Source organism: Protopterus annectens, chromosome 4.part0, assembly GCF_019279795.1.
Source record: "Protopterus annectens isolate FY-2018-M chromosome 4.part0, PAN1.0, whole genome shotgun sequence".
NCBI classification, from domain to species: domain Eukaryota; kingdom Metazoa; phylum Chordata; order Ceratodontiformes; family Protopteridae; genus Protopterus; species Protopterus annectens.
This window is the reverse complement of record NC_056733.1, coordinates 843,069,789-843,090,579: the sequence shown is the minus strand read 5'-3', so window position 1 is coordinate 843,090,579 and position 20,791 is coordinate 843,069,789. Positions and strand designations below refer to the sequence as shown.

Sequence of the window (20,791 nt, the reverse complement as noted above, 5' to 3'; positions counted from 1 at the left end):
TTGCTTTCTTAGCCTAAATATAAAGTCCCAGATTGCTCCTGAAACCTAAAACTCCAGCAAACTTTTTAAACCTAAATTAAATTCTTAATAGCCCCTAAACCCAAAACTCCTTTCCCACTCTCAAACCCTAAGCTACCCCTCCTGCCCCCCACAGCTGCTGCTCTGACTTCACTCAAGCTCAAGTAATGTGCTCAGGTACACTGCAGCAACTACTTGTTCAAACTCATATTTGAGTTTAAACATGAGTGACAGTCTACACTTACTACAAGACCCTGACTCTGAGAAAGTTGGTTTCTTGCACATGGGATGCAAGTGCTTGTAGCAGAACCTTAAAATATAGTTGCATAAGTCTTTCTTATTTGTTAAATAGATGTTCAAATTTCACACTGCCCTAGTAGTATATGGGTTCTGTGCCTGAACAAGTCCCACATTGGCAACTTTCCATAGCTCAAAAGGCCCCCGTCTGACTCTCTGCAACAGGGGATTGGCTAAGCCTCTCCCATCAGGGGAAGAGTAACCCCTACTACAGAACCTCTGTTATTTAGATGTTTAGTGCTAAGTCAAATGAACCAAGAATGATCTGATGTACAAATTTTCTGAAACAAACCAATCTGCAGCCAAAAATCATTAACACAAGTAACCAAAGCCAACCAACACCACAACAAGGTTGGATAACAAACTATATACAAATAAAGGGGAATTGTGTGTGGGTGAATTATATCTGACACTGAGGAGTGTGAAACTCGAAGATCTACAGTTGCAGGTAAGCAGGACTTATGCAACTGTACTATGCCTCAGTGGAATAGGAATAGATTCCCAAAGCTTACCCCACCTGAGAGGAGAAAGGAAAAATGTCAAGTACCTCCTGGATAATGTTCCTTACAAAGCCTGCTTTGGAACTTGAAAAATAATCCATTTTGTAGTATTCTGTAAAGGTGTGAACAGAGGACCAGGTTTCTACCTTTAGAATGCTTCTAGAGTCCACTCCTTTCCAGTATGCCATCGCAGAGAATAAGGCTCTTGTAGAATGTGCCTTAACCTTGCCTGGAATACATTAACTATCGTGGGAGTAGTAAAAAAACAATAGCAGAGGAGAAGAGCAATCCATTGCTTAGAGAAAGGTCGACCCTTCTTAGTCCCAAAATAAGAAATAAACAGCTGCTCAGCTTTCCCGAAGGACTTGGTTATATCAAGGTAGTACCTAATCTGCCTGTGCCTATCCAAGGTATACAGAATCTTCTCTCCCTTGTTTTATTGTTCTGGAAAGGAAATTGGAAGAGTGATAGCTTGATTCAGGGTAAATTCAGAAGTAACTTTTGGCAAGAAAGGAGTAGTAGTGTGTAGGACAACCCTGTCCTTGTGGAAAATTAGATAAGGTGGGCCCACCATGACAGCTTGCAGATGAGAGACTCACCTTGCAGATGGAAGAACAGTAAAGAAAAGAGGTACCCAAGTAACGAATTTCAAATCAGCCAGACAGGCAGATTCAAAAGTAGATAAAAAAGAAATTATGTTTTACCATAACATTCCATCTGTGTTGTAGATCTTTATTCATTAATTACTGTTAGGACTTCGGTTCCATCCTCGGAACTGACACGGCTGCTACCAAGCTCGCACCAGCCAAAAACTCTCAGCTAAAACCTACCCACAATGCCCCTCTCATAGTCTCTTCAGACTGAGTTTGCCCGCCATTATAGTATAGAAGTAATAATAGTGATAGTAGGAGGCTCTGTCTGAGCAAATATCTTAACTAATAAGGAAATCCTAAAGTCCACCAGGAGATATGGCAGGAGGAAGGAGGGCGGGAAGTAATGAATGAATAAAGATCTACAACACAGATGGAACATTATGGTAGGACATAATTTTTTTATCTGATGTTGTAAATCTTTATTCATTTCTTACTGTTAGAGCTGAGTCCCCAGCTACTAGAGTCCTAGGTGACCATAAGGAAGGACATTCCTGAGCACCATAGAACCAAAAGATGCTCATCCCCTGGAGGCCAAATCCAATTTGTAATGAGTAATAAAGGTATGAGGTCTTGCCCAAGTGGCTGCTGTGCAGATGTCATCCATACAGGCTCTGGAATGAAAAGCCACTGAAGTAGCCATCGATCTAGTAGAGTGAACCTTTATTTTGGAAGGTAAGAACACTTTGTTCTGATGACAGCAGAAAGTGATGGCATTTTTAAACCAAAAAGTTAAAGTAATTTTGGAAACAGGCTTACCCAATCTGGGTCCTGCAAAGGCCACAGACAATTGATCCATTTTTCTGAAAGATTTAGTTTTGTCCAAGTAGAAACAAAGTTGCCTATGAACATCGAGCAGAAGATATTCCCCTCTATTTGAATGGTGAGGAAAGAAAACCAGTAGGTCAATAGATTGCTTAATGGAAAACTCAGAAATGATCTTGGGCAAAAAGGAGGGGTCAGTACATATGAACACTGTTTCCCTATGAAAAATTAGGTAAGGTCTGTTGACACTCAAGGCCTGCAACTCAGATACTCTTCTCACTGAGGTAAGGGCTACTAGAAGTAGAGTTTTCCAAGGCAAAAATTTTATATCACAGGAGTTAGAAGGCTCGAAGGGAGGACTTGTTAATGTCTGAAGCACCAAAGTCAAGTCCCATGGCTCTATAGGAGGCTTGACCGGAGGTGTAATATGTAATACTCCTTTCATGAAGGTCTTGCACAGTCAGTGTGACATAACAGATGAATTATCAATTCCATTGTGAAAATTTGCAATAGCTGCTAAATGCACTGTAATTGTCAATGCTGAAGCTCCTGCATGCAATAGAGTAGTCAGGTATTGTTGGATGTTCTTCCAAAAGAACCCAAGAAAGTATGTGCATCTGCTGCTAAGTCATAAATTACTATACTCTTTTCTCTGCTAACTGTTGTACGATTCTTCCTGTCAGGAATGCCAGCAGCCTAACCCCCTTAACTCTATCCCCCTGCTCTTCATACCCCTTCAGCTCCCCCAGTTACTCTTGCATCCTTCTCCTCCTAGACTTCTTAGCCCTAGTATTCCCACTAGAGGGCATTCTCCTCTCCACTAAATTAAACTTTAACTCAAAGCTCTCTTCTTCTGTTCCAATAGCTCCAACATTTCTGTCCCTCTCTCTTTTTCCCTAATACCTTCAGCCCACTCTTCCTACCATTTCTAGGTCCTCTCCTCTTACACCTCTACCACTTACCCTTTACAAACGCTGCTCCACTGATAGTTTCTCGCTCCTCTCCTGCCCTCCTGGGCTCTACCCGCTCCATTCGCCCTACGGGCTCACTCCGCTCCCCTACCCTGCCCCCAATTCCACCCGCCCCCAGCACCTCTACCTTTATCCTTCCTCCAACCACACCCACTGCCATTCTACTCTAATCAGCATCTCACGTTTTGTACACACCCTCTTTTCTTTCCCACCAAAACTAACCTCCACTCAACTCCCCATCAACATCCTACCTAACCAACTCTATTCCATTCCCACTCCCAAACCACACCTCCTCAATATCTAATACAACTCTCCACACTCTTAATACTACATGGTAGTAACTACCAGTTCCTCTTACATAATTTATCTCCTTTATACCATATACCCTACTATATTTTCTCCTCCTAGTAACTCTTCACAACATGCTCTCAAAACAATCTTTCATCTCCCTTTTACTACTACTCCTCCTCATCTTATCCTATCTGCACTATCTCTCCCAGCCCACTATTTCCTTCCATTCTCAATCCTTCCATGTAACCAACCATCAGAACTCACCTCTCTCACACTCACACTCATACTCTCCTATCTCCCCCTATTTATACCCCACAGATAATCTCTTTCTTTTCCGATACAAACTTATCACTTCCAAAACAATCTCCATTCCCATAACCACTAACAAATTTCTCCAACTTACAATAAAACCTGATCTTATTACCTTACTGTCTTCTCATCTAAACTACTTCTTCCTTCATCCAATTATCGCTCTCATATCTGGTGATATACATCCTAACCCAGGCCCTACCACCATAGCCACCACAAACAAATCCTTGTTACTTACTTCTTTAAACTCCCAAAGCATAGTAAACAAAGTCCCAAACCTTCATGCTTGGCTCATACACAATAAACCTGACATCCTATCTATTTCTGAAACCTGGTTAAAACCACATATAAAGGACTCTGAAATAATTCGTCCAAACTACTCCATCATAAGAAAAGACAGGCCTCACAAAAAAAGGTGGAGGAGTAGCTCTCCTATACTCATCCTCCCTAATAGTTACTCCCTATAATAAACCTATACCACACTTTAACAATGCCAAACTTCTTCTTACTCTACTACAAATCAATAATCACAAACACATATGTCTTGCTTCCCTCTATATCCCCCCAGGGGATAATATTTCCACACTTGAACTCATCCTTTCCTGGCTCTCTAGTAACATTAGTAACGAAACCATAATCCTAGGAGACGTGAACATTAACTGGGCCTGCATTCAGTCTCCAACAAACTCCATTAACATCAACCTCTACAATTTCTCACAGCTAATCAGTTCCATAACTCGCCCTGCAAAAAATCTCTCCAGTGGAAGTATCCTGGATTGGATCCTTGTTTCCCATCCTCACTATTTCCCCAAAAGTGGCACTCTTCCCGATCCCCTTAGTGACCACATACCCATCTTTACCCACCAACTTCCCTCTATCTTACAACGAACCCATAACTATATTACTATTCATGACCAAAAAAAATTTAACCCAACAACCTTCTCGAACTCCTTACAAGCAATTAATTGGAATTGTCTAAAAACACTACCACTAGACAGTGCAGTTTCCCACTTTAACTCGATATTCTTAAAAATATTAGACTCCCAGGCCCCCTTAAGGACAAAGAGAATAAAAACAAAATCAGCTCCCTGGCTTTCCAAAAATACTCTTGCTACCATGAGACATAGAGATAAAGTCTGGGCACGCTACTAGAAAAATATGACACCACTGCTCCACAATGAATATAAAATGCTTCGAAATAAAGTAAAAAATCTCATCACTTCTGATCGACAAAACAACTTCTCTACTCTCCAAAACCATAATAAAAACAACCCTCAGAAATTCTGGAAAGGCATCTCTAGTCTCCTTCACCCTAGTAAACCAGATTCTCCCACCCCAGACTCAAATGCTCCAGAATTAGTTTTGGCCACACAATTTAACTCCTTTTTTATTGACTCTATTTCCAAATTGACCTCTTCATTCTCCAACACCACCACACTCCACAATACTCCCTCACCCACCCCTACTCACACTCTATCTTTAACCACTACTACTCCCCATTCCCCATCTACCAAATCCTCTACCTCCTCTTCTACACAAACTTCTCCCTCATCTCAATCACCCCCTAATTCCCCCTCTCCTGACTCTCCCTTATTCTCATTAAAACCCATACCTACATCTACTATAAAGAAACTCCTTCTGAAATTGAAGCCATGTACCAATGCTCCTGATAATATCCCTTCTTACTTTCTTAGTATAGCTGCAGAAACACTTGCCTACCCCATTAGCATCTTAATAAACCATTCCATACAAGAATCTACAGTACCTCAAATCTGGAAACAGGCCTTTATCTTACCTCTACACAAAGGTGGTAACAATAACAATGTAACAAATTTCCGCCCCATAGCTATCCTGTCCCCTATCTCTAAAATCCTAGAAAAATGTGTCCAACTTCAACTCCTTCCATATCTCCTAGATAATCACCTTATAACTCCCACACAACACGGATTCAGATCAAATCATAGCACCATGACAGCCCTCCTCTCCTTCCTTGAACTTGTAAATAAAGCTTGTGATTCTGGCCAATTTGTCTCTACCCTACTACTTGACCTCTCCAAAGCCTTTGATACTATATCACACAGCCTGCTTTTAGCTAAACTCTCTGAACTTAATCTATCTCCCTCCTCCTTGAGTTGGTTCTCTAGCTACTTATCCAACAGAAATCAAGCAGTAAAATGGAAGAAAGCCACCTCCTCATTCCTTAGTACCCCTACAGGAGTTCCACAAGGCTCCATACTGGGTCCCCTTCTCTTTAACATATTTATAAACAATTTCCACAAATCTATCCCATTCTCAAACATCATCCAATATGCAGATGATTCAACTATCATCTGTTCTGCCACTTCTATCGCTATGCTTCAAAAACTAACTCAAGATGCCTTCTCTACCACAGAGCAATGGATGTTAAGTAACCATCTAGCTCTGAATGCTTCCAAGACCAAACTAATGATATTTACTCCTTCTAAACTTACTCCTTTTGATATGAACACATTCTCAATCACTAGTCAAAATAACTCACCTCTAGAAATAGTGTCAGAGACTAAGTTACTTGGGGTCCAAATTGATAACCAACTTAAATTTAACTCTCACCTACAACTAAATATCAAAAAACCCCATCAGAAACTAGGCATGCTTTACAGACAGAATCCCTACCTCACACCTGCCACTAAAATTACTCTCTCCACTTCCTTCCTTATCCCCTCCCTTCTCTATGGTGCCCCACTCCTAACTAATCTTCAGTCCTCTTTAAAAAAACAGCTCTCCTGTTGCTATAACAAAATCGCAAAATTTGCCACCAGCCATAGGTCCTCCACCCATCATTGTTCCTCCCTCCAGAAACTACAATGGCTAGAACTTCCTAATCAACTAACTTACATTCAACTAACTCTAGCCCACAAGCTTATTCTCAACCCCTCCCTCTGTCCATCCCTTTCATCTGCCTTTAAAATGCACCTACCCAATAGAGTATTAAGGTCAAACAATCAAAACCTACTAGAAGTGCATAAACCTACTCATCTCCCAGGCAGAAACCTTCTATCATTCAGCTTAGCTCACCATTGGAACTCCCTACCACCATCCATCCGCACCACCTCCAACCACTCTACTTTCAAAAAATCTCTTCACTCACATCTAGCATCACAGTGGGAATGCTCTTGCTCCCACCCTACATAACTAACTCTGTCCCATCACCTCCCCTTCTCCTTCCTGCTAACTTCCCTACTATACCTATAGAATTGCATAAAATGTACTAGACAGGCCCTTGAGTTTACTTCCCCCACTATGCAATGTCCTTTAGCATCACATTGTACATTTCCTTAGTTAGTACGATTCCTCTCAAAGCTGTATTCTTTGCTATATTTGTTGTACTATTGTTGTATAGTCTTCTCAATCTGTATTGTTATATTTGGACATAATTTGTTTTTAAATTTTTTTCTTCCTTATTTTTGTATAACTTTCATTACTACCTGCTGCACCTATATTGTTCTGTTACATGTATCTTTTTTTGCTTTTTTGGAGCTTTTCTCCCCAGGACTCCATTGAAAACGGGTGCTTTATGGCCCAATGGACCATCCTGGTAAACCAACTGCAATAAATAAATAAAATAAATAAAATGTTCTGAATAGGAATAAAAAAGGGATCTATGTTATGTTCTCTGGTCCATCTAGAGAACCTAGCCCACTTCTACAATAAATTTTTCTGGTGGAAGGTTTGTGCAGAGCCAGAAGAATCTCGTGAACAGGGGATGAAATATCAGGGTAGCCTGGCAATCATCAGAAGTGGAGAAACCAAGCTGTGAGCTTGAGGCTGTGGAGATTGGGGTGAATCAGTTCCTGAGGAAGATACAGCAGACTTTGGGATTGATCCAGGATCCATGGGCTGTAAATCAGATGAGGCCATAGGAAAGGGAACCAGACTTGACGGGGCCAATAAGGGGCAATGAGGATCACTCTGCTTCTCAACCTTTGAGCTTTCTGGAGGAATTTCGGGATGAAGGGAAATGGGGGAAAGGCATACAGCAGACCCGGGGGCCAATCGTGCATCAGAGCATCCCTCAATGGCTCCCCCTGAGGGAGGATCAGGGCAAAATAGCTTCTGCATTTGTTGTTTACGGGAGAAGCAAACAGTCGCAGCAAGGCCTGCCCCAACGGAGAAAGATCTGATCTGCTATTATAGGACTGAGGGACCACTCATGAGGCATCAAAATGTTCCTGCTCAGATTGTCCGCTATAAGATTGGAAGTCCAGGGAATGTATGTTGCTATGAGAAAGTGGTTGGAAGCCATCGCCCAGTGCCAAATTCTCATGGCTTCCCGATACAGAGGGTAAGATCTGGTTCCACCTTGTTTGTTGATGTACCAGACAACTGACATGTTGCCTGATTGAATTGCAATAGTCGCGGAAGGAAAGGATGTGTGGAACGCTTGCAACGCTAAGAGAACTGCCCTCAATTCCAGGACATTTATGTGCAAATTGGCCTCCATGGGGGACCAGGTGTCTTGACTGTCATTCCCTGGAAATGTCCCCCCACCCTAACAGGGAATTGTCCGTGGTCACTGTGGCCCTGGGGAAGACAGAACGGTCAACACCAAAGATTTGATTCTGGCTTCATCCACCAAAGCATTTGTTTCTTGCAAAGATTTGTAACGCGTATCATGTGATCAAGTGGGTGAGTTAAAATAGACCACTGTGATGAAAGGACTCATTCCAATAGTCTCATGTGCAACCTCACCAGTGGTAACAAGGTAATGGTTGCTGCCATAGAGCCCAGTAGTTGCAGTACAAGGCATGCTGCTACAAATGTCTGCAGGAGGAGGACTTGAATCTGGTTTCTTATTTTTGAAAGCCTGTGAGAAGGGAGGGAAGCTTGACAGGATGTTGTGTTGAAGACTGCTCCAATGAATTCCAGTGCTCTTGATGGAGACATGTGCAATTTGTCCATGTTGCTCATGATACTTAGGCGAAGAGCAAGACCTTGAGTATAAGAGAGACTGAGAATGAGAAGATTCCTGGATGTGGTGGTAAGGAGCCAATCATCTAGATATGGAAACACCTGGAATCCTTGTAGTCAGAGATGAGCTACTATGACTGCCATGCATTTGGTGAACACTCTAGAGACCAAAGGGCAGTAACCTGAACTGATAATGATTGACTCCCAGCCAGAAGCGGAGAAAATTCCAGGAGCATTTGTCCATCTTTATGTGGTAATACATGTCGTGGAGTCCTACAAAGCACATCCAGTTGTCCTTCCCCAGAAAGGGGAGAAAGGACTGTACCGTGACCATCCACAATTTTTGAGGTTTGTTGAATTTGTTTAGTAAACTGTGATCCAAGATTGGTCTTCAGTCCCTTGTCTTTTTTGTCACTAAAAATAACCTCAAGTAAAAGCCGGATCCTCTTTGGTCTGGTGGGACGGGTTGGATGACTCTCTTTCTTAGCAGCTTTTCGATTTCTAAGGCTGCGACCTCCCTCTGACTGGATGGGACATCAGGGATTTGTTTCACAGGTCTGGGGTGACGTTGAAAGGGATATGATAGCCACTGGAAATTATCCTCTGCACCCATGCATCTGTTGTTATGAGTTTTCAAGCCTGTAGGTGCAGGGAAAATTGACCCCCAACTACTTCCAATGGAAAGCAATTGGGCTACTGTTCAGGAGCGCTGGAAGGGTCTGCCAGAGAAGGAATCTCTACTGCCCTGGTTACGTGGACCCCCTCTGCCCCAAAAAGGGGCATCTTCCAAATGAGTTGCCCCCTCTGTCCTGGGGGGATTGCTCATCACGAGTGTCATATAATGATCTTTGGGACTTCTTGAACCACAGTTTTCCTCCCCTCTGATTCCTGGAGTAGGACTTCTGGGGGTGGGTGAAAAAACATGCCCACATCAGACAAGGTTTTTCCATCCTTCTCGCTACGTGAAAGTGTGTCTCTTACTTTGTGACCAAAAAGGGAAGATTCATCAACAGGCGCATTGACAAAGGAAGATTTAAAGGGGTCCGCGAAGTCACACAAACCCATCCAAGCATGTCGTCTCATAATGATGCCCAATGTGGCTGCTCGAGCTGCCCCCTCAGTAGTGTGAGAAATAAAGTGCATCAAGGAGTTCGAGATTGATTCCAAGGTAGCTAGCTGAGAGGCAATGGTATCACACACCTCCTCAGGCAACACCTCCACCAAAGAGGCAGACATTTCAGAAATTAGGTCTCTTTGGAGGTGAGTAAAGTGTGCCAGGTAATTCAGTGACCAGATGGCAAAGGCTGCTGAAGCGTAGGTCCACGTCCCCAGTCTGTCCATAGTCCGAGACTCCCTGTTCAGGGAATGAACAGTGGAACTCTCTTCCACCAGTTCCTTCTTGGTGGCCGCTGCCACGACTATGGAATTGACTACCAGTTATTTGGAACAATTGGGCTGGTCTTCTGGGGTGGACAAAATTTTATCAGGCCTCTGGGGGACGAGTTCTATGTTGTACGGGGCCTTCGAGGCATGCTGCACAATAAGTCGAATGAACTCATCTACAGGTGTGGTCATCTAGGAAGTAGATGGCTGAGCACGGAAAGCCTGTAAGAACACTGATTTCTCTGAAGAAGTGTTGGAGGGCTTCCAGTCTCCTCTCTGCTTGAGGATCACGAGAATGTCTCCAAATGAGACATCTTCCAGGGGACGCTGTGGAGACTCTTCTCCCTCATCACAATTGGTGTCTTCAATGATGGATTCCTCAGGGGAATCAAGATGCTTCCTCTTGCAAAGTTTTTTCTGGGGTGGCTTCCCAGTGGGATCTTCTGAGGAGGACTCCAGAGAGAGGGGTTCCCTTGGAGGGCAAGCCTTGTGGCTCCCCGTGCTCAAGGTTCCAGAGCAGGAGGGTGAGACAGCTGCAAGCTAGAGGGGGATTCTGGTTCCAATGCCAGTGGTGTCAACTGCAAGCCTGATGAAGCAAAGACCATCTCCATTACCTGGAAAGCAGGCCTACCTGAGGTGGGATGGGAGCCAGGAACCGAGAAGGACAACCTCAGAACTGGGGTCACACCCCACCCTGAGGAACCCCCCTCCAGGTGAGGAGCTCTGAGAGGACTGGCAGCTTCCAGGAGAGCTGTGGCCATAGACGGTCCCACAGAAAAATCGGTGCCGAACTAGGTGCCATGGTGCCGACAGCCCAATCACTGCTCTGAGAGTGCCCCAGATCCAAAGGAGCCATGGCACCAAGAGTAATTGGTGCTAACAGGGAAGTCTCTATTGTCTGTGCTGAGACAGTATGTACTAGGATGGCCATCGGTACCAAAGTCTCCAAAACCCGGCTGGAGGTTGGAGGAGGATAGACAGGAGAATACGCCATGAAAGCTTCCCCTCCACATTGGAGGGAAGACCTGGTCTGGGTGGTTAATCCTGTAGCTGCCAGAAACTGGTCTACAACCCTCACTACATCCTTTTCCAAAAGACTCCTGGTGGATCTGAAGGATGCTGTCAATGGGGAGTCTGGTCTCTCAAGAAAGGGACTAAATTTCTGTCCCAAAAAGGGGTCATAAGAAGGAGAATATCTAGTTCTTGGAAGGTGCTCGATCTTCAGAACTGAAGGAGCCATTACCAGAGGAGCCATGTAAGACATTAGCACCATGGCCAGGGAAGGTGTTGATGCAGGTACAGTAGTCGGGGCCCATGTCACAAGCAAGGTCCACACCGTGAGAGATGGTGCCAAGGTCGGTGCAGTGGAAGGAGTCTGAGTCAGAGACCCTTGTGCCAAAGTTGTCTGCGCTGACAGAGCGAAAGAAGACCGGTGTCGACTCGGTTCTGAGGAGGATGGGGATGTCAGAACCGAGACTCTGTTTCTCCTTATGTCTTTTAACATCTGTATGCTTAGGAGGTGGTGAGACCTACGTCCCAGAAAGAGCCTCCGCAAAGGGTGATTTTAACATACTCTTAAGGATGTTTGTTCTTGCGTTCAACCAACATACGGTTGCTGAAACTAGAACAAATGTCGCAAGAAACATTAAGGTGGTCAATGTCCAAACAGTAAACACACTGGGCGTGACCATCAGAATTGGGCAACTTACGCACACACATCACATTGTTTGAAACCAAGCTTTTCCATCATAATACAGAGTATAACCACACTAACCACACAATAAACTAAATAACTAACAACAAGACAAGAGAAATCACTTCTTTTTTTTTTTTTTTTTTTTTTTACAGATAAGGAAAGAGTACCAACAATGGTACTAAGAAATACCAAAGGTAAGAGAAGGGCCTACTAAGGCAGGGAAAGAGGGAGTAGTACCAACGATGGTATGAGGAACTACCAAAGGTAATGGGTAGGGCTTAGTCAGGAAAGAATAAAGTAGAGATAGAAAAAGAGTAGAGATGACAAAACTGTCTTACAACACACTAGAATCGAGAAAAAAAACACAAAAAGCTAACACTTAGCTGAGAGAAGGCTTGGCACATCTGACAAGAAAAGCAGCAAACAAGATCTGAAGAGACTATGAGAGGGCCGTTGTGGGTAGGTCTTAGCTGAGAGTTTTTGGCTGGCACGAGTTTCGTAACGGCCGTGTCAGTTCCAAGGATGGAACTGAAGTCCTTACAGTAAGGAATGACTAAAGATTTACATCAGATGTCAAATTTTCAAGAACAAATTTGAATTTACTCCTTTTAAAAAAAGTTTGACTACAAAAAGAGACAAAAAGGGGGATCCATGGGTCAACAAGCAGAGTCAGTTGCAAGATGCATCTTGTTAGATGCATAAGATAAGCCATCATTGAGTAGCTCACACCGATACTTCAAAACCTGAAGGGTACACACAATACCAGTCCGTCAACCTAGAAAACCACTTCCACTGGTAAACATAAGATTTTCTAGTTGCAGGTTTTCTTGCCTCACTCAGTAGCTGCTGCTCATTCTCATGTAACAAGTGCCTAAAAGGTATCAAGTATCATTTAATGGCGGTACACCAGTCACCCTTGACTCTCTGAGAGCAGCTTCAGAGTGTGAGGAAGCTTGTGGTAATAGCCCTTGGTCAAGTACAATAAAATGAAGAATCAACTTTGCCTGGGCCAAAACGGGGGGGGCAGAGCAATAATCTTTGGTAATTCTTTCTGAATCTTCAGACATAATTGGTGGAAAGCATGGGAATGCATAAATCAAAATTCCTGTCCTTGGAATAAGAATGCTTCAGTCCTCCAAGCATGACTGCAAGAATGTCTTGAATAGTATTTTTCCAACTGTCTGTTTTGAAAGGAGGCAAACAGATCTATGTGAAGTGTCCCCCACATCTGGACCAAATCCAGGCAGACTTCTGTCCCAAGTTTCCACTTGTGAGAGTCTGTCTGGGATCTGCTTAATCTGTCTAGCACTATGTTTTCTCTAATGGGCTGTATTAGACCTGAAGTATCAGAGAATGCTGTAAGGCAAACTCACAGTTCATTGCTAACTGACAAAGAGGGTATGACCTTGTACCCCATTTGTTTATTCAGGTACCACATTATGGTGTCATATGTGACCATTAAAAGAGGACCTGGAGACCATAAGTGGTGAAGAACTTTTAAGATCTGAATCACTATTAACATTTATTTGCTTTGTAATATAAGAAGTACACCATTCACCTTGCACTTGAACTACCTTGTACACAGTTCCTCATGCAAAATCTGACAAGTCCATCTAGACTGAATGAACTGGGGACTGCGGGGAGAAGGGAAGATCTGGATTGAGAGACATCCGAACCTTCCACCACTGTAATTCTAAATAAAATTCACTTGTCCAAATAGTGAAAAAAAATTAAATACATGCCCTTAAATCAAATAACAACATAAATAAGCAATTACTTAGAGATTCCCTTGTCAGAAAAAAAAAAAAAATCTTCACAGAAAATGCAAATAAAGTAATTTGCTGTAAAATCCTTATTTAACAATTAAAATGAGTATATCAATGTTAAATCAGTAGTAAATACCATGCCAATAAGAAAAAATGTGAAAAGACAATATTTTATTGTCATAATTTCAAAATGAAGCAGACAAACAACAGAAACAAGAGGCCTAATGTAAGTGACACCACAGAATAAAGAAGATACGTACTCACCATAACGTTCCATGTGAGTTGTTCATCTCACCTTCATTCTTTACTTGTGGGTTCGGAACCGATCCTCAGTTCTGACTTGGCCACTTACTAAAGCTCAAGGCCTTCAACTGGCTTGTGGCTTACTCCCTATCCCATGATGCCTTAGGGTAGATCTTGTTTGCTGATACTCCAATAATATTTATAGAAAAAGGAGTGAGGAGAGCTTTCATACTTATATAAGCTAGGAAGAGAGTCAGGTACCACCTTGACTAATTGGAGACCTCTCGATCATCCAGAATTCATAAGGATGGAGGTAGGAGGGTGGGACGTAAGAATGAAGGTGAGATAAACAACTCTCATGGAATGTTATGGTGAGTACATAACTTCTTTATGTGAAGTTTTTCTATCTCGCTTTCATTCTTTACTTGTGTGACAATGTCCATAGCACCATTTTTTTGGGGTGGCTCACGGGAGAATATTCTTCAGAACAGTGGACCCAAAGAAGGCCATGTCCCTGGAGGCCAAATCAACTTTGTAATGAGTGATAATGGTATGAGGCATAGCCCATATTGCTGCTGCGCAAATGGTATCAATTGGCAGTTTTGCATGGAATGCAAAGGAGGTTGAGGTAGCTCTTGTAGAATGAGCTTTTACTTTGTCTGGCAGTTGTCCATCTACTGACTGATAGGTATAAGAGATGAAATCTGATAACCACCTGGACAGGGTGGTTTTTGCTACTGGTTGTCTTTTTTTGGAATCTGAAAAGAAAACAAACAACTGATCACTTTTCCTCAAATCTTTTGTTCTGTGTAGATAGAAATGTAGTTGTCTATGTACATCGTGTTGGTGTAACATGTATTCTGCCTTATTGCCATACTTGGGAAAGAAAACTGGTAGATCTATAGACTAATTTAGATTTGATTCTGAACATACTTTTGGCAGAAAAGATGGATTTGTGCAAAGTGAAACTCTGTCATTGTGAAAAATCATATATGGAGGTTTAATGGATAGCACTTGTAGCTCAGAAACCCTCCTGGCTGAAGTGATTACCACTAAGAAAATTGTTCTCCAAGTTAAGAACTTCAATTGATAGGATGATACAAGTTCAAAGGGTGGAAGAATTATCCATGATAGCACAAATTTTAGGTTCCAGGGAGGTATGGGGTGTTTGATAGGTGGCCTTAGTAGGTTAGTGCCCTTCAAAAAAGCTTTACACAATCTATGGGACATAATATTAGATCCCTCTTGTCCTGAATGAAAATTAGAAATTGCTGCTAACTGTACTCGAATAGTAGCTGCAGCTGCTCCCTCATTGAAGAGTTTTGCCAAAAATTCCAATATAGAAGGTATAGAAGCAGTGAACGGGTCAGTAAGAGTCTCCTTTGCCCATAAGAAGTGATAGCCACTAAGAAAATTGTTTTCCAAGTTAAGAACTTCAATTGGCAGGACAATGCAAGTTCAAAAGGTGGAAGAATTATCCATGATAGCACAAAGTTTTGGTTCCATGGAGGCATGGGGTGTTCGATAGGTGGCCTTAGGAGGTTAGTGCCCTTCAAAAAAGCTTTACACAATCCATGGGAAATAATATTATATCCCTCTTATCCTGAGTGAAAATTAGAAATTGCTGCTAACTGTACTCAAATAGTAGCTGCAGCTGCTCCCTCATTGAGTTTTGTCAAAAATTCCAATATAGAAGGTATAGATGCAGTGAACGGGTCAATATGAGTCTCCTTTGCCCATAAGGAAAACCTTTTTCATTTGCTGAGATACATTCTTCTCGTAGACTCTTTGTGAGAATCAGGATATGCTGTACTGAAGCAGATAGGTTAGGTAACCTGGCTATGTTTGGAAATAGAGCAGCCAAGCTGTCAATTTGAGGGTTTGTAGGGACAGATGTTGCATTCCTGAAGGATTAGTCAAGTGATCTGGAAATGGGTCCAGAATCCAAGGCTCCTCCTGAAGATGAGGCCACAAGAAGGGAAACCAGATATGATGAGGCCAATAAGGTGCTATGAGAATTAAGATCCTCCCCAGTGCACCAGCTTTCTGGAGAACTTTGGGTATCAGGGGAAAGGGAGGGAAAGCATAAAGGAGACCCAGGGACCAATCATCCACAAGTGCATCCTTTGGGAATTCTCCTGGAAGGGGGAGTAGGGCAAGGTAGCTGCTGCATTTGGCATTTATGAATTTGGCGAAAATATTGCAGCAAGGCTGGCCCCAAGCTTAGAAAATCATCTCCGCAACTTCTTGTTTTATGGACCACTTGTGAGGCATTGAAGGTCCATTGAAGGTGGATATCGATACCATTTGGATTGTTTTAATAGAAGTGGTGCAATGAGGGTGTGTTCATTTGTTTCAGTTTTTTTTCTAGTTTGTTTTTTGTGTTTGGATTTCTTACCAGGCATTAGAATCACTCTGCTGAGTTTGTCTGCTATCATATTGGATTTCCCCGGATGTGCATTGCTATCACAAAGCGTTGGGAGGAGGTTGCCCACTGTCCATACTCTCAGGGCCTCTTGGCAAAGAGGGTAAGATCTGGTCCCTCCTTGTTTATGTACCATACCACTGACATATTGTCTGTTTGGATTGCAATCGTTCCCAGTGAAAGAGTGTTTTGAAATGCTTGCAATGCTAGAAGCACTGCTGTCATCTCTAGGACATTGTTGTGCAAGTGGGCCTTGTGATCCTGCCATGTGCCCTGGACTGTTTTTCCCTGATAATGCCCCCCACCCTATCAGGGAAGCATCTGTGGTCACTGTGGTGATCAGTTGTGGAAGAACAAATAGTCAACCCAAGGTCACGATCTGACTGGAGTTGCCATTGAAAATCTTTTTTGCAACAGTTTGTCAAAAAGATACAATGTGACATAAGAAGTTCTTGCATGGACCATTAGGAGAACAGTAGCCATTGCAGAATTCTCATGTCCATTCTCACCAGGGGGATGACTGTTATTGGTGCTGACATGATGCCCAATACTTAACCTTTCTTGCTTGGACTTTGTTTTGAGAAATAGTTGTTGAACCTGTAGTCGCAAGGTCTGCACTCTGTCCGGTGGAAGCTTTACTGTCATTGACATTGTGTCTAAGTCTGTACCTATAAAAACAATATGTTGTGATGGCAATAAGGCAGATTTTTCATTAATTTACTGTTATCCCTAGGTGGCAGCAAAGTGTTAGGGTGATGTCTCTTGCTTCTGTTAGTTGATGCTTGGTGGTGGCAGTCAGGAGCCAGTCATCCAGATATGGAAGCACCCAGAATCTTAAGCATCTCAAGTTAGCCGTAACTACTGCCGTGCATTTGGTGAACACTCTGGGGGCTGTAATGAGGCCAAAGGGCAGAGCTCAAAAATGATAGTGACTAGCTCTCAGCCAAAAGCGCAGATGACTCCTGGATGGCCTGTCCATCTTTATGTGGTAGTATGCATCCTGGAGGTCTATAGAGCACATCCAATTGTTTTTTCCCAAAAAGGCAAGTATCGACTGCAGTGTCACCATCTGAAACTTTGTCTTTTCTACAAATTTGTTTAGTCTTCTGAAATCCAGTATAGGTCTCCAGTCCCCTGTTTTTTTTGGAACCAAAAAGAACCTTGAGTAAGTTCTGGATCCTATTTGGTCTGCGGGGACCAGTTAGATAACTCTTTTCTCTAGCAACCTTTGAATTTCCAGGATTGCCTGTTCCCTGTGAATGGGTGGAATGTCTGGGATGTTTTTTATGCGTGGAATGGGAATGGAAAAGGGTATAGAGTAACCTCTGGATATAATGCTTTGTACCCACTTGTCTTTTGTTATTTTAGCCAAGCGCTTGGGTATAAAGATAGTCATCAGCAACTGCCTCAAGAGTAGGACAGATGGACCTCCTTTCAGGAGTGCTGAAAAGGCTTGCCAAAGAAAGATTCTCTGTCACCCTTGTTCTGTGGACCCCCCCCCCCCCGCTGTGTGGCTGGCATCTTCCATTATTGCTTCCCCCTCTGCCCCTGGGGTAAGGTTCAACACATGTGTCCTGAAAGGCACTCTGGGAATTTCAGAACCACATCTTTCCCCACTTTTGACCTTTGAGATAATGTCTGGAAGAAGTGGAAAAATGGACCCCAATGGCAGAGAGAGTCTTTCCTTCCAGCTCACACCTGGTTAGTGTCTCTTTCACTTTAGGCCCGAACAAGGATGAGCTGTTGAAGGGGGCATTAATACAGGATGACTTGAAGGTTTCTGCAAAATTGCACAAGCGCATCCAAGAATGTCTCCTAAAAGCAATTCCTGAACCCGCTGACCTACTTGCTCCATCGGCTGTGTAAGACACCAGCCTCATGGATGAGTTAACCACTGAATTTTGGGTGGAGAGCTGTGAAGACACCTTGCCTGATACTGCCGCAGCTACCAAAGCCTGAAGAGTATCTCTAAGCTCCTTGAGGAGATCTCTCTGTAGTCTAGTGAAATGTGTGAGATAGTTCAGGGACCTGAAAGTAAAGGTTGCTGAGGAAAACATGCACTTACCGTATCTGTCCATCATACGAGACTCTTTATTCAGAGGATGGACAGACATGGAAGTTTCAGATAACTCCTTTTTGGTAGCTTCCACCACCACCATAGCATCTCTTGGTATGCCCTTAGTGAAAAATTACTTGTCGTCTGGGAAAGTAATAAACGTATTTTGCCTCTGGGGAACAGGCTTCACTGTATCTGGAGACTCCCACATCTTTCAACAAAGGAAATCCATAAGCTCATCAAAAGGCAGAGACACCCAAGTGGCAGAAGGGTGAGACCCAAATGTGTTCAGGTATACAGACTCCTCATCAAAAGGGTTGAAGTCTTCTTGCTCCGAGGCCTCTTGGGTTGGAGGAGGAATTGACAGTGAAGGAGTTGGTCTACTCAGTTCCGAAGCCCTCTGGGACAGTTTTGACAATAATTTAGCCAGTGCGGGTGTGCTCAGTAGCCTCCGCACCATGTGATCCACATCCTCATCAGACAAGGTTCTGGAGGTCCTAGAGGAGGGGCCAGGAGAGTATGATTTTTGAAGTAAAGGCGATCTAAGGGTTGGAGATACCAGTTCCAAAACTGGGGACCGGCTCTGACTGTGTACTACCAATGGCTCCATAATAGTTGGGGCCAAGGTAGAAGGTTTGTTAGATCTGAAGGCCTTCAGGTTTGATGATTTCATGGTACTTTTTGTGAAAGTCCAGAGACATCCAAAGAAGATGATGAGGACCTTTTTGTTGATTTACCAGACGTCGATGCAGGAGAAGAAGTTACTGATGGCAATGACTGACCTGCTTCCATGGCCTCAGAAAAGGAAGTTTTCAAAAGTCCTTTAAAAATCAGTTTATTCTTTCTTTAAATCAATCCAGAAACTAAGAACAGTCACACTGGTGAAAAAAGCCTTTCTGTATTGGAGGGAAGCCTTCTAGCATATCAGTGGGAGTGGTAAGCATTAAGTAGCCCACCAGAAGTGGAGTGATTTCTGGCCCAGAAATTGTAGTTTATTGAACGTTTGGGCAGTTTTTCCATCCCTTTCAACTTTCTGGTTTAAAAAGCCTACGTTTGCATGGGTTTGTGCTTGTTTAAGCTCCGCTCAGTGGCGCCGAGCTGAGGTAAGCTATTACTGGTGCCAGAAAGTGTATGCAACAGTTTTTCCCTTAGATCTTGCTAGTTCTTTCTCTCTTGCACTTCAAATGCCCTAATCGCTTTGCACTTCAACAGGTTTTGTAGCAATTATTATAGCACAACTAAGAGCCATCAGCACTAGTCATTCTTCACAGAAATAACTCCAGTACTTAGTAGTTATTACCACCCCTCCTGGCATGATTAAAGGACAGTTCCCTGTGCTTTCTCCTATTAACCTGGTGCACATGGGCATTCTTACGCAGTGTAGCAACTGCCTCATGTACACAGAAGACCCTCTCCTTTTACCTCCCAACACTCAGACTTGTGAGAGATGCACTTATATCAGCAAATTGGAAGCTATGCACTCTCCAGCCAAGACCAGACTATCTGGTCAAGAGGAGAAGGTCAACACCTGTACTACACCACATGGAACAAATAGCCCTCCAGAACACCCACTATCACAACTCTCACATAAAAACACAAACCACACACCCACCTTTGTAGAGGCATTGTGAAATGTACCCAAACACCAGAGTCCTCCAAGACAGAAACACACTTGACCACCACAACACAGCACAAACCACAGGACATATGGCTCACCTCCACAGTGTGCCCTTGAACCTAAGCTCCTAAGGCTAAACACCTTGCCCATTACACTAATCATAGGTGACTCAATAGTGAGGCACACAGATGTCCCACTCACTAGGTTGAATAAGGAGAAGGTAACAGTCAGCTCTCTATCAGGTGCCAGAGTCTGACACATAACACACGCACTCAGGTCACTCCACAACAAGTACAAGTATGACTCTGTCATTGTCTATGTGGGTGTGAATGACCTGAGACACACTCCCTGGACTACATGAAAAGAGACATGGTGGAACTCTCGGATTATGTGGCCCAGGCAGGTATGACACTAGCCCTGAGCAGTATCCTACCATCACCCAGAATGATACCACAGTGGAAACAAAATATGATTGACTTCAACAATTGGCTAAGCTTCTGATGTCATTCTAAGGGTATCCAGTATCTTTCTGCTTGGAATGACATGACTGACAGACCTCGATGCGTTGCCAGAGAAGGCCTGCATCTGTCACCCCTGGGTTTCCGAGTACTGGCTAAGGCTCTTGCCACCCATATAGTGCCTTTTTAGGTGGTGTTCCAAAGACCAAATTACCACCATAACAGCTATAAATAAATGCAGTCTGAGGGTCATGCTACTCAACGCTAGAAGTCTAAATCTCAAGATGCACTCACTCGAAGCACTCCTCAAAATGGAGAACATCAACATTTGTGCTGTAACAGAGACCCGGTTTAAAGTGGCAGAAATTACCTCTGCTCTACCAGGCTATAACTCATTC

General features: G+C 43.2%; 1 protein-coding gene across 1 annotated transcript in view; it reads right to left on the bottom strand.

The window, feature by feature from the left end:
• The window catches only part of CFAP52 (cilia and flagella associated protein 52), a 788,965-nt gene that overhangs the window by 466,606 nt on the left and 301,568 nt on the right, over nt 1-20,791 (bottom strand). The window lies entirely within an intron of this gene.